Below are 14,577 nucleotides of genomic sequence, written 5' to 3'. Positions count from 1 at the left end.
TTGGGTCCTCAAAAAACCCATTGATAGAGCAGAAGGCATGAACAGAAAGGACACACTGATGGACAAAACACCTAGTGCAGATGAGATAGCAGAAAATGATACCAGGGTGATCATGACCTTTAACTCTGAATCAGACAGCATCAGGCGCATCTTGTCACGCAATTGGGAAACACTCAAGAATGACAACAGCATAGGCTGCACCATCAAGGATAGACCCAGTATCACTTATAGACGAGGTAGGAACCTTAGAGATATGCTTGTGCATAGTGACATCACACCTGAACAGGACAGGGGTGTTCATAATCTCAAAGGGTTTTTTCCTTGTGGGCACTGCAAAGCTTGTTCTACCTGCAGCTTTCGTAATGAATTTACACATGAATCAAGTAGCAAAAAGATAACCCAATTTTTGACATGTAGCACTACTTTTGTGATATATGTGATCGAATGTCCCTGCAGGTTACATTAAATAGGGAGCACCACTCTCATGGCCAAAAAGAGAATCCTGGAGCATAAACGTGCTATCACGAACAAAAATCCCAAATACCTGGTAGCACGTCACTATCTCGATAAACACTTCTCGATTTCCTCTTTGAGGAAATATTTTATTTTGGAACAGATCCGGCTGGATCATAGAGGTGGTAACAGGGTACTCAAACTCAGGCAAAAATAATCTAAATATATTGTGGATTTACAGATCAAGGCCCCCTGGGGTCTGAATCAGGATGAGGAACTTTCCATACATCTTAAGAAAGAATAGACCTATCAGATTTTCCCATTATTGTTTTGGTTTCTCTTCATGTACTGTAGTTTCTCTTGATGTATTGTATTGTCTTGATGTATGTTTTTTAACCTGATATAATCTTGATGAGCCTTCTCCTCGAAGAATTTGTGCATTAGAAACTGTAAGCTACGGTAGAATAATTTTGTACCATATTTTAACACTTCTAATTTTGTAAAATGTTGTTTCTTGTGCAGGAGAGAAGGAAGGTATCTATTCACTCACACGGGTCACCTAACCTTTTCTTCAACATCACTTTGGAATCACTTTTAGACTTTTTTGCACTATTAATCTCGGACTGATATCACTGGCATTATTAATAGAGAGCACCGTGATGAGACTGGTTAGCAGATCCACCTTGCATAGTCTTTTAGAATAATATTTGGAGCGTTCTTTTCAATGTAAGATACTATACACAATTTCAATTGTGCACTAGGCTAATTATTGTTTGTCAATGTTATTTTAGTGGCATAGCACAGTTTTTTGGTACTGATATTGTCAACAAATGAGCGCAATGTATGCTGGATGCCGGTAATACTGAGCGTCTTCACAATTTCAGGCACTGTACTTTATTTGATTACCAAACATGGTGTTTATTTTGTGTTCCATCTATACAGGATGTTACTGTGTCCATACTAAGCCATTATACATTATTTGAGCACTTGGATCATTTTGACTGTGTATAGTGTCTCCGTGATGCTATTGAGGCTGAGTTGCACTTTGCACGTAAAATCAGGCACTTTTCTTAGCACTTTCAGTCCGAGGCGTTAAGCGGCTGCGTAGTTTTGAAAACTATGCCAAACAATTTTCTCTGCCCCGTTAAACGTAGCGCTCCTGTTCTAATTTTCAACCTTGACCTATGCCAACGTTTATGTTGTACTTATACTGATTATGTTTTAAGTATAACCAAGTCTGGTTCTATTCTTGTTTACGCAACTGTCACAATGATGAGTGGAAAATCAATTTGATTTTCAATCGATTGTGATGATTCTTTACACAGAGTAATGAGTACATGTTAGAACTCCAATATGGCTGCCAAATGTACTGTCCTACCTCTATGTTTTGTGCCTATGACGCGATATCTGACGTTATAAGGTGTTTGTTTGCTTTGTGCACTGTATTCACGTGATCAAGGCTGCGGATGCAGTTGAAACGCGTTGTGGTGGAATAAACCCGGTTGCATATTCACTTGGATGGTGTTTACTTTGAGCCTGAGAGCGCACGTATTTGGTGACTATTAAAAAAAATATATATATTATATATATATATATATATATATATATATATATATATATATTTATATTTAAACCAAAGATGCCCCAAAGCAACGAGAGCGCACACAACTTAAGAGGAAAACCTTCCGGTTTATATTCACAAAGAACAGGCATCAGTTTTCAAAATGAAATGTCCCAACGCGTTTCAAGGCTCCTGCCTCTTAATCACGGGTGATAAGCAGATGCAGCAGATTGACTCTGAAACTTTCCCACGCAGCATGCTTCATTTAAATACCCCCAGTGGGCTTTGTACAGTGCTCTAGTGTGTCATCATCATGCTGGGACTTGTAGTCCGTAAACAGAGTCACTCAATTTGAAACCTTGGTAGACTCCACTGTTAAATGCTTCCTTTTAATCCATTTTTACCCTTCAGTGGGCCTTGAAGCTGACGCCAATTCACATTAATCTCCTCTGAAGCGCTGATGAATCTGGCACAGGTCCCACTACAGCCTCCCACAAATGAAGGGATGGTGCAGCTCTCCAGGCAGATGTGAATTATTTAAACCAAAGATGCTCCAAAGCAACGAGAGCGCACACAACTTAAGAGGAAAACTTTCCGGTTTATCTTCACAAAGAACAGGCATCCGTTTTCAAAATTAAATGTCCTAACGAATTTTGTGGATCCTGCCTTTTAATCATGGGTGATAAGCAGATGCAGCAGATTGACTCTGAAACTTTCCCTCGCAGCATGCCTCATTTAAATACCCCCAGTGGACTTTGCGCAGTGCACTAGTGTGTCATTATCATGCTGGGACTTGTAGTCCGTAAACAGAGTCACTCAATTTGAAACCTTGGTAGGCTCTGCTGTTAAATGTTTCATTTTAATCCATTGTTGCCCTTCAGTGGGCCTTGAAGCTGATGCAAATTCACATTAATCTCCTCTGAAGGTACAGACCGTGACTTCACGGGGAGACAGGAAGATTACATTCCCGTTTCACAGCCCGGTTTGTCTTTGTGAATGGGGCAGAACGTTGGGGACCCGAGGGAGTCCTGGACATTAATTTAGGGGTTCCTTTTTAACATCAAGCCCCCTCCCTTGCCAGTCACTGCAGCGCTCATGCGAGTGGACTTTTGACTCCACGACCGGTACTTACCGGAACATGGAATTATGGTAGTTGCAGTCCCCAACACCAGACTGCAGCTGCATCCAATCAAGTGGAGTCAGCAAACCTCCTACAAAAGGGAGGGGCATAGTATTTCAAGGGAAGAGGCAAAATGGAACCTTTGACTGCAGGCGGCATCTGAGGAAGGCATACACAAGCCAAAATGCATTATGCCGAGCTATTGTTATTAAAGGAACTCCCAAACGCATCCCCTCTGTGTCCTCTGGTTACTTGAAAGGAGTGATCGATTTGTTGATGTTTTTACGCGTTGCCAGCACGCATGTTAGAGGACCCGTTCTTTAAGTGTCCTGTGGGTTGTTGGCGACGTGGCAATTTTCTTTACCGAGGGATCGGATACCGCAGGACCGCCTCAGAAGCAGGCCAGGCAAGTGGCCGCTGTCAGGTACAGACCGTGACTTCACGGGGAGACAGGAAGATGACATGGCCGTGTCACGGCCCGGTTTGTCTTTGTGAATGGGGCAGAACATTGGGGACCCGAGGGAGTCCTGGATATTAATTTAGGGGTTCCTTTTTACCATCAAGCCCCCTTCCTTGCCAGGCACAGCAGCGCTCATGCGAGCCGACTCCTGACTCCACGAGTGGTACTTACCGGAACATGGAATTATGGTAGTTGCAGTCCCCAACACCAGACTGCAGCTGCATCCGATCAAGTGGAGCCAACAGACCTCCTACAAAAGGGAGGGCCATAGTATTTCAAGGGAAGAGGCAAAATGGAACCTTTGACTGCAGGCGGCATCTGAGGAAGGCACACACAAGCCGAAATGCATTATGCCGAGCAATTGTTATTAAAGGATCTTCCAAACGCATCCCCGCTGTGTCCTCTGGTTACTTGAAAGGAGTGATCGATTTGTTGATATATATATTATCTACTGGCGGTCGCCAGTAGATAGTTATAGTTAGGACCGTGTTTCCATAGGAAATCTGAAAATTCTATTTTGAATAACTTTGGCGCCGGTTGACGAATCCTCGCGAAATTTTCAAAACTAATGGGGCGCTCCGTTCAGCTCCTACCCTGAAAGTCTCGGGGTGATTCGTCAAGCAGGGGCCGAGAAAAAAGGCGGGTCCCAAAACGCATTTTCCCCATGCATTTTCCCATAGGACCTTTAGTCGAAGGTACAGCCCGAACGGCTGAACAGAATTTCTTGAAATTTGGCAGAGAGGTAGTCCTCAGGTCAGGGAAGTGCCTTTTGCATATATGGAGTCAATCTGTTCAGTAGTTCCTGAGAAAATTGCAGTTAAAGCTCATAAATATCTATAGCCGCGCACGGTGCACGAGCGTAATTCTGATTGGTGGTTACATGTCAGTCAATGTTCGAATCGGTCGAAATCAGGAAGTGTCGGCCGCCATTTTGTTTGTTGTGGGTGCGAGAGTGAAAAAGAGAGGTGGCGAACGTGAAAAGGGGGCAGGGTAGAGAGTTCCTGACCCCCTAGCCTTTGTCAGGGGGTCCCTAAAGGACCCCGAAGGGTGAAAAAACATATATATATATTTTTTTTTAAATCGCGGGTTGCGCGCATGGTGAAAAACCATAAAAAAAAAAATCACTTAAAAAACCATAGGTTTCACACATGTTATAGTTAGGTAGACATTTCACTCATAAAAAACCAATGAAATTCCACCGTTATAGTTAGTTCATATAACTATAACTCGCGCGACCGCCACTCTATCACAAGGATGATGTCATCAGTGATGTCATGAGTGATGCCACTGACCATGTCATGAGTGATGAAATATGTGACGTCATGAGCACTGGATTGCGGGCACGCGAGTTATAGTTATACTAACTATAACGGTGGAATTTCATTGGTTTTTTACGAGTGAAATGTCCACCTAACTATAACATGTGTGAAACCTATGGTTTTTTAAGTGTATCTATCTATCTATCTATCTATCTATCTATCTATCTATCTATCTATCTATCTATCTATCTATCTATCTATCTATCTATCTATCTATCTATCTATCTATCTATCTATCTATCTATCTATCTATCTATCTATCTATCTATCTATCTATCTGTCTATCTGTCTATCTATCTATCTATCTATATATATATATATATATGGATATAGATAGATAGATAGATAGATAGATAGATAGATAGATAGATAGATAGATAGATAGATAGATAGATAGATAGATAGATAGATAGATAGATAGATAGATAGATAGATAGATAGATAGATAGATATAGATAGATAGATATAGATATATATATCTCAAAACAGGATTAGAGTGCTGCATACATTATGCAAAAAAGGAAGCAGAGAACTTTGGGTAGTACCAAAGTTTAGGTGGAGAGCAGCTCCTGTATAGAGCACCCTACGATACCAGCAACACTCTGAATCTGATCACCTCAAATATCTGTTTTTCTAGAAAAGTTTTAAAGCATAGGATTAGCACAGTGTCATCCGCACCGAGCTAGAAAGTGACAAAGTCTTGCGTCATTTGCACAGCAAAGTCTTTAAGCATAGGATTAGCTAGTGCCGTTCATACTGAGCTGTAAAAAGCTACCCTGCAATGCAAAAAAGGAAGCAAATAACTCTGTGTAGCTCTGGGTAGTTGTATTCATTCCAGGTTAACTTGGATGGTAATGTTCTAATCAAAAGTTGTAATACTGTGCCTTTGAGAATGTTTAAAAAACACACTTTTTAAGAGCAGACAGTGGTCTAACGGACCACTGCCCACTCTAAAAAAAATAAAATGAACCTTTTCTTTTTTTCTTTTTAAACACATCCGTTTTCCATTAAGGAAAATGGGCAGCATTTATTTAAAGCAATCACAGACATGGTGGTCTGCCTACCCCAGTAGCCACCCCCTCCCCCTTTGATTGCAGTGAATCATAGTGGGTCAGAAATGGTGACCTACCTCATTATTATTCATGAGGTGGGTCTATTTGAGACCCACTAAGAATCAATATTTTGGGAATAGGAGCTAGATAACCCCTTTGTACATTAGTAATAGCAATTAACAAAAAAGTCGCCACTTGCTAATCGCTTTTACCACTGATCGTAAATCTAGTCCTTTATTCCTTTCTAGCTCATCATAGATGACACTGTGCTAGTCTTTTGTTTAAAAACGTTGGTAGAAAAACAGACATTTGACGTAAATAGATTCATATTTTCGCTGGTGTTGTAGGTTGCTCTATACAGGAGCTGCTTTCCACGTACCTCCTAAACTTGGGAATTACTCAGAGGTCTCTGCTTCCTTTTTTGCATTATTACGCAGCACTCTAAGCCTGAAAGGGCATTGTTTTGACTTATACTGGGTGCTCCTTTGTGTCTGGACAGATCTAAACCTATCTGAAGAGCTGTTATAACAGTAAAACACATGTCAGCGGTTACTATTATTCATTCCAGGTTAGCTTGGATTGTATAGTACTAATCCAAAGCTGTAATACTGTGCCTGGAGTTGTAAAAGGCTTTTGTCATTTTACAGCGTGGCATGGATGGCACTAGCTAATCCTGCTCTTAACCCCTTGCATGCCCTTGACGGAACCACTCCGTCATGAGCCACGGGCGCCGTGTGCTCATGACGGAGTGGTTCCGTCATGCTGCGGCCGCTCCTCCCACGCAGCGCTAATTCCCCGCCTGTGCGGGCGATTAGCGCAGTGGGTGGAGTCATGACGGAACCACGCTGTCATGAGCACAGCTCGCCCGTGACTCATGACGGCATGGTTCCGTCATGAGCATAGCGGCGCCGTCAGCCCCCCAAACCCCCCCAGCGCTGCGGCGGAATTCGCGCCGCAGCGAAGGGGTTAAAGACTTTGCTGTAAAAATGGCAAAAGTCTTTGGGCAAGATGTACGAAGCCTATTCTGCAAATAGGGAAGTTGCGACCGCAAAAATGCTTTTTGTGATGTACAAAGCCCACATTGCAATTTTTTGGAGAGCACACAGTGGTTCCACGGACCACTGCCTACTCCTAAAAACATAAATATTAACATTTTCATTTAAACAAAAATTATTGCATTATTTAAAAGCAATCACAGACATGGTGGTCTGCTGACCCCATCATGCCACTCTCCCTGTAATGGCATCGAATACTAGTGGGTCAGAAATTGCAACCTACCTAATTAATATTCATTAGGTAGTTCTATTTGCGACCCATTATGAATTGCTATTTAGGGAATAGGGCCTAGATAACCCCTTTTACATTAGTAACAGCGATTACCAAATAGCGGTTCTCAAAAAAATCACTGTTTGCTAATCGCTATTACTACTGTTCGTACATCCAGCCCTTTGTCCCTCTCTAGCTCGTCATGGATGGCACTGTGTTGTGGGCGTGGCTACCCAAGCAATGGAGTTGGACGTGTTCTGTTAGAGCTCTGTCGCTGACTCCCCCTTCCCCGCTGCAAATATCCGACACAGCGGATTTTCAGGGCCGGGGACCAGCACCGCCAAGCCCCAGTCCGATCTGCGGCACACTGAGAAATGTGGAGCTGCCGTGGCTGCCGAGGCCAGCACTCGAGACCAAACTGCAGAGGAGACACTGAGCGGAAGTGAAGGGGGGCCGGCAGAAGTCTCCACAAAAGTAGTCTGCGGTGCGCAGCAGTGAGAAGGGCGCTGCCGCACTGAACTCCCGCTGGCCGCTGACAGGTTTTGTGGGGGCTGAGACCGGCTGGAGCCTCATCAGTAATACCGGCACAGCAGCCAACGCCAAGCCGGGGGAATCGCGCATGAAGTTAAAGCGTGCACAGGGCCCAAAATGGCAGACATGTAACCCGGAGCCTGGCGGTGATCTTTAAAGAGCACCCAGACCCCAGAAGCACACGGGTGACGACACCGGAGGAACTTTGGGGCAAGGTGAGTCCACGACAACAGTAGAGTGGCGCTAGGTGAGACAGGGTACACTCCTGGAAGAGGTTGCGGCGGTGCAGGAATGTTATGGAGGAGCATATGACTACTGTCCGGGGCGGCTAAGGGCGAGCTGGACTGCAATTCCTGTAGTCCCTGTCCCCTACCCTAGAGATTTTGTGCTCCTGACTGGGCATTGCAGACGGCGTCTTTGGTGCTCCTGGGCTGGCCGCGTGCTCTGTAGGAACCCCTGCGGCAACTGGGACTGTGCGGCTGCATGGGCCTGGAGACCTGGGCTCAGCAGCTGGTGCACCAAGGACATTTCTTTGCGCCTGGATGAATACTATTAAGCACCACTTTCTGGTCAGACGACGTTGGGAAACAGACTCCTCTTGCTCTCTTTACACCACTGTGTTGGGGTGGTTGCTGCTATGCATTCAACCACAGCTCTATGTCACTTGGGTGCCAAATGCAGACTGGCACTGGGGCCCCACTGACCCAGCCCCCCGCGCCCAGTCCGACAAGATGCCTGGGGAGGCATCAACCGACCCAATGTCCAGTAAATTGGATGCTGTATTGGCGGCAGTGGAGAAATTGGGCGCAACTATGGACCAGACCCGTACCTCCCTTGAAAGCAAAATAGACAAGGATGCTATCGACTTGAATCTCCTGCATGCGGACCACCGCAAACTCACGGACAGAAGGTCCGCAATGGAAGCCACCATTGCGGAGATCTCTCCACAGATGACAGCGGCAGAGAAACACATTAAAGAACTCGCGCCCTGGGTGGAGTTCTTGGAAAACCGAGCCGAAGATGCTGAAGGGAGATCGAGGCGCAATTGTGTGTGTGTAGTGGGCCTGCCGGAAGGTAGGGATGCGGTAGCCTACACTGAATCCTGGTTCCGAGAATTGCTGCCGGAGAGGACACTCTCCCCCCATTTTGTCAGTGAACGCACACACAGGGTACCTGCTAAGCCCCCACCTCCGGGATCTAACCTCAGACTGCTGCTGATACGAGTACTGAACTACAGGGATAAGGACGTAATTCTCCAGGAAACCAGGAAACTGCAGGAAGTACAGGTAGACAATCACAATATAACAAATCCAGTTGGCCGCACACTGCTCGTCACACCAGCATGTTGCCCCAAGGAACTCTGGTAGATGTAGTGGCGACGGTGAGTATGCCTATGCCACAGTGTTGAAAAAAAGTATGTGTCGCATTAGCCATCCCTGGACACGTGTTTCGAGGTAGTTGCCTCTCGTCAGCAGGGAGTAGGTAAGTGTAAAGGGGTGCCGCGTGGACTGCCAATAACGTAAAAACAGGTAGAGTACCTCTCATGGCGCGCAGGTGCTGGTCCAGAGCTCGTCAGCCCAAATGGCTCAAGGGAGCCTTTATATAACAAATCCAGTTAGCCGCACACTGCTCGTCACACCAGCATGTTGCCCCAAGGAACTCTGGTAGATGTAGTGGCGACGGTGAGTACGCCTATGCCACAGTGTTGAAAAAAAGTATGTGTCGCATTAGCCATCCCTGGACACGTGTTGGATCTGCACCTGTGCGCCATGAGAGGTACTTGATCTGTTTTTAATTACATTTTGGCAGTCCACACGGCACCCCTTTACACTGTCCTGCTCCCTGCTGACAAGAGGCAACTACCTCGAAACACGTGTCCAGGGATGGCTAAATGCAACACATACTGTTCTCCTTACACATCGTGGCATAGGCGTACCCGCCGTCGCCACTACATTTACCACAGTCCTTTGGGGCAACTTGCTGGTGTGACGAGCAGTGTGCGACCAACTTGTGTACAAATTATTACAGCTCCGTTGAGCTAACGGGCTGACGAGCCTTGGATCTGCACCTGCGCGCCATGAGAGGTACTTGACCTGTTTTTAATTACATTTTGGCAGTCCACACGGCACCCCTTTACACTGTCCTGCTCCCTGCTGACGAGAGGCAACTACCTCGAAACACGTGTCCAGGGATGGCTAAATGCAACACATACTGTTCTCCTTACACATCGTGGCATAGGCGTACCCGCCGTCGCCACTACATTTACCACAGTCCTTTGGGGCAACTTGCTGGTGTGACGAGCAGTGTGCGACCAACTTGTGTACAAATTATTACGGCTCCCTTGAGCTAACGGGCTGACGAGCCTTGGATCTGCACTTGCGCGCCATGAGAGGTACTTGACCTGTTTTTAATTACATTTTGGCAGTCCACACGGCACCCCTTTACACTGTCCTGCTCCCTGCTGACGAGAGGCAACTACCTCGAAACACGTGTCCAGGGATGGCTAAATGCAACACATACTGTTATCCTTACACATCGTGGCATAGGCGTACCCGCCGTCGCCACTACATTTACCACAGTCCTTTGGGGCAACTTGCTGGTGTGACGAGCAGAGTGCGACCAACTTGTGTACAGACAATCACAATATTATGTTCTTCCACGACTTCACAGTACTGGTACAGAGACAGCGATACTCCTACATGGCAGTGAAGCGACGACTCCTGCAGCCGGACCTTAAATACTCCCTGTTGTTTCCAGCCCATCTATGGGTGGTATCAATTGGCAAAACTTACTTTTTCGATACTCCGGAAGCAGCGGGGGACTGGCTGGACTCGTGGGTTTCCACAGGGGGCGCCTCTTCGACGGCGGGAGTAAACAACATGAGCCCTGGCGGCCTTCTCGGAAGGCGTAGGAGGGGAAAGAGGCGCAAAACAGCTCAATTATCCCAGAACCTTGGACCCAATCCAGAACAGATGCTACAGGTTCAACGCAACTCCCTTCAGGCTGCAGCAGAAATCGGAGGGGCACAAGGAGAAGCATCCTCTATATCCAGTTTGCAAGGATGGGACAGAGAGGGAGAACTGTCGGATGAAACCCTGAACTCGCAGGACTCAGATAGCCTTCCAGAGGTCACTCCTCAGACTGCGGATGGTATAAGCACTTATTAGATCACACTGCTGCCAACGCAAGTATAATAAAACTCTGTTATTGATGTATCATAATGCTGGTCTGCTGTAGTGTGCATCTATGCATACATAGAATATGGAGACTGGATGTAGGGGGTGGGGCTTGGGATAGGGCGGGTTTACGCTATATGCAGCGCGGTTTACCCCATGGAACCGGCCTGTGTTTATTGCCATGAGGCCCTGATTTATGCTTTCTTCCTTGGGGGCGGGGAGCAGGGCCGGATTTAGCACTGGTGGCGCCCTGTGCGACAATGATTTTTGCCACCCCCCCCAATGACCACCTTCGCAATGGATTCTCGCACTACCACCCTTTAACTGTCTCCATAACCACTCTCTCTCAGATACATTTAATTAGTTTTATAGTCACTCATAAAAGTGCACTTTACATTGCACACACATTACGGAGACAATCAATCATATATGTGTAAATCAATGCATAGGAAACGTTACATCCTTTAGAACACTCTGAGAAGCTGCAGTAGAGGCAGGCATAGGAATCTATGTTGATGCCGGGGAGGCAAGGTGGCGGCCGACTGAAGCCGTAGTACACACGTTTGATCAGAGCTCTATGTTGTACTAAATTCTGGCCTATCTCTAAGGATATCGACCCAAAGACTAAAAGACTAAAAGAATTCCAGATAGAACAACGGAGATGGTAGAAGATAATCATCTTAGTCAGCATACGGTAGTCGCATTATCGTATAATCAACTAACTACCCTTGGAACGGTGATCGGTTTGACCGTCCTTCGTTACATACAAAAAGTATTGGCAGAATAAAGAAGTGTCAATAAATCCTACCTCACGGCGGGTGTCACTACCGTGGTCGACGACGACATGGCCCCTAAAAATGCAGCGATAGTGACAGCCGCAGCTTGGGCCAGAGCCGCAAGAATGGCACAGCGCGAAGCTACGGAGAGATCCGGAGGGGCCATAGCAGAACTAAGCCTGGGCAAAGCACTACGCTACGCTCGCGTAGTTTGCGAAGTTCGCGCTACTTTGCACTAACTGAACTGCACGTAGCACAGTGCGAACACGCGTAGCGTAGTGTTGCGTAGTGCTGCGGTAATTTTTTGCTTGCTCGCGGTCCTCAACGTCAAGTTGGCGACCGCGAGCAAGCAAAATGACATCCCGGCGAGACTTTTTCCTTGTTCGCGATCAGCAACTTCAAGTTGGCGATCGCGAGCATGGAAAATAAACCTCCCGGCGAGATTCCCATCGCGAGGAGGTCAGGTTTCTCATTGCGAGTGGTCGCGTATGCTCGCGACCGCTCGCGATGAGAAACTACCAGTTCGCGTTGAGAAAGCTGAAGCTCGAGTAAAAATCTACTCAAGCATCAGAAAACTACAGCTCGCACTGTGCAAGATGCCATTTTCAATGATTGCACAGTGCCGGTTGCTTGTCCGCACTGTGCAATCATTGAAAACGACATCTGGCACAGTGCGAACAAGGTACTACGCAGTTCGCGAAGTGCCACGCGTAGCTCGCGTAGTGCGAACTTCACTTTGCGTAGCTTCGCGAAGTGCTACTTCGCGAACTTCGCCCAGGCCTATGAACCCGGTGAAGCTGGAGAAGAAACTATTCTTGAGGTTGGAACTGGAGGGACGCCGAAGCGTCGAGGTGCCATAGCCCGGAAAGGTAATCCGACCGGCCCATCCGTAGTGGAATTGCTCCGCAAGGCTTCGGGAGCACATCCGGGTCAAGCTGGGAAGAGCAAACCCGGAAACCCTGGAAGACCCGTTGAAGGCTGCAGCGTGGATATGGAGATAAACATAAGGGGGCAGATGGATGGAGACACCCCTGTTGTGAGGAGGGATTTGCCAGGAGAATCGAATCTATCAAATGCCCCTATTGAGGCGAGTATAATAACATCGGCAAACTCGAGCGATAATGGCGACAATGGCGGAGGAGCTCAAGCGGCTGGATGCAATGCCGGTGTTCCCACTGAGATCGAGACCGACGACAGGGAGAGCGCAGGTATGATTACAGCCGTTTTGACTCTACATAAAAATCCTATTAATGTAGACACAGGTACAAGCCATGAAGAAGACATACCCTACCTAACTCATACTAATGTAAATACTAACGAACCAAAAAAGCCCCATCGGATGCAGGCAGTACTAAATCTGGCTTCTGATCGTGAACTACAACAGGTATATCAAAAATGTCAACTACAGGCGGTAAGCCTGAACTCAAATAGGAGTAATGATAACTTGGTGGTAACTGACACGGGAATTAAGGAATCATTCATTGTTGATGGCCTTATAGACCCTGAAAAGGAGCCTAGCGACCTTTTCTCTTTTTCGGATGAAGCTGAATGGTCAGATAATTCTACTTCAGGCGAGTCTGACCACAGTGCTGACCACAGTGCTAGCGGCGACAAACCACAAGCAGCTAGTGTCAGACCCAAAACAACTGTGAAACGGGGGGAAAAAAAACATTATGATGAGACAGATCTAGCATGGGACTATACCCCTCACTAGTCCCTCTTGCACAGCTGATCCAATACAATCAAACTGTGTGACACCAGGTGATATACCAGCTGTAACCCTTGATACTATTCTGCAAGCAATAGCATCACACCGTGAAGAGTCCTGGTCGCAAGGCACAGGCAGCCCTACGGAAAGTACAAGGGGTAGTTCGAAAACTGACCAAGACCTGTAGTGCTTTTGGGGACCGTCTGACCGAGTTGGAATCCAGAATCGTTTCTAACGAGGCAGGAACTGCCACGAACCAAGAAAGGGTTGAATCACATGAAGCTGAACTAGCAGATGTTAGATGGAAGCTGGAAGAATTTGAAAAGCGCCAACGTAGAAATAACTTACGCATTCTGGGGGTTCCCGAAACAGTTGAAGGGGTGATGTTCACTCATTTATTGTGAATCTTCTACGCGAATCACTGCCCGAACTATCGCATTGGAACTGGGAAACGGAGGTACAACGTGCCCATCGGATACCTTTTAATTTGAAATCACCAACAAAATCAGGAACATACCCTCGAGCTATTCTTGTATTCTTCGGCAATTTTTTGCTTCGCCAGGCTATTTTTGAAAAAGCTAGGCCTGAGGCAAAACGTACTGCAAACGGGATTACATATTTTGTACGCCCAGATTTTTGCCACTCTACCATTGAAAGACGGTGGAGATTGCGCCAACTAATTAGGCCCTTTCAGGACAAGCAAGCGCAGGCATTTCTGAAAAATCCTGCACGGCTTAAAATAATCTATAATGGTCAAATCAATTTTTTTACTTCTGAAATAAAAGCTAAAGAATGCCTAGAGGGGATTAATAAAAAATCTTAAGTAGGAACAATATGATGAAAACTGAATGAGGCCAGTAGAATGAGAGGTTTAGTATTTTAGAAAATGCATGCTTAACACTGGAATTATTTAGTCTGCTGATAGTATATAAAATATGGATATAGTTGGAAGAGATTTAATGTAATTGGGGGGAAAAGATATTAGAGCAAGCTCTGATCAATTGGTGTACACTCATCACAACCAGACTCTTATATAGTCTGTATGCCTCACTTTAGGTGCAGGGAGGGTAGGGGGGAGGGAGGGAGGCGGGAAAACGGGAGGGCAGAGGGTTAAAACAAACAAAATAATCAACTCCAATCTGATAATGAAATTAA

At 46.2% G+C, this 14,577-nt stretch overlaps 1 protein-coding gene across 1 annotated transcript in view; it reads right to left on the bottom strand.

Annotated features, from left to right (window-relative positions):
* Positions 1–14,577, bottom strand: part of LOC146775926 (cytochrome P450 2C23-like) — a 768,862-nt gene that overhangs the window by 393,722 nt on the left and 360,563 nt on the right. The window lies entirely within an intron of this gene.

Source organism: Triturus cristatus, chromosome 12, assembly GCF_964204655.1.
Source record: "Triturus cristatus chromosome 12, aTriCri1.1, whole genome shotgun sequence".
Taxonomy (NCBI): domain Eukaryota; kingdom Metazoa; phylum Chordata; class Amphibia; order Caudata; family Salamandridae; genus Triturus; species Triturus cristatus.
Note: the sequence above shows the minus strand (reverse complement) of the source record. Positions and strands in the feature narration are given on the sequence as shown.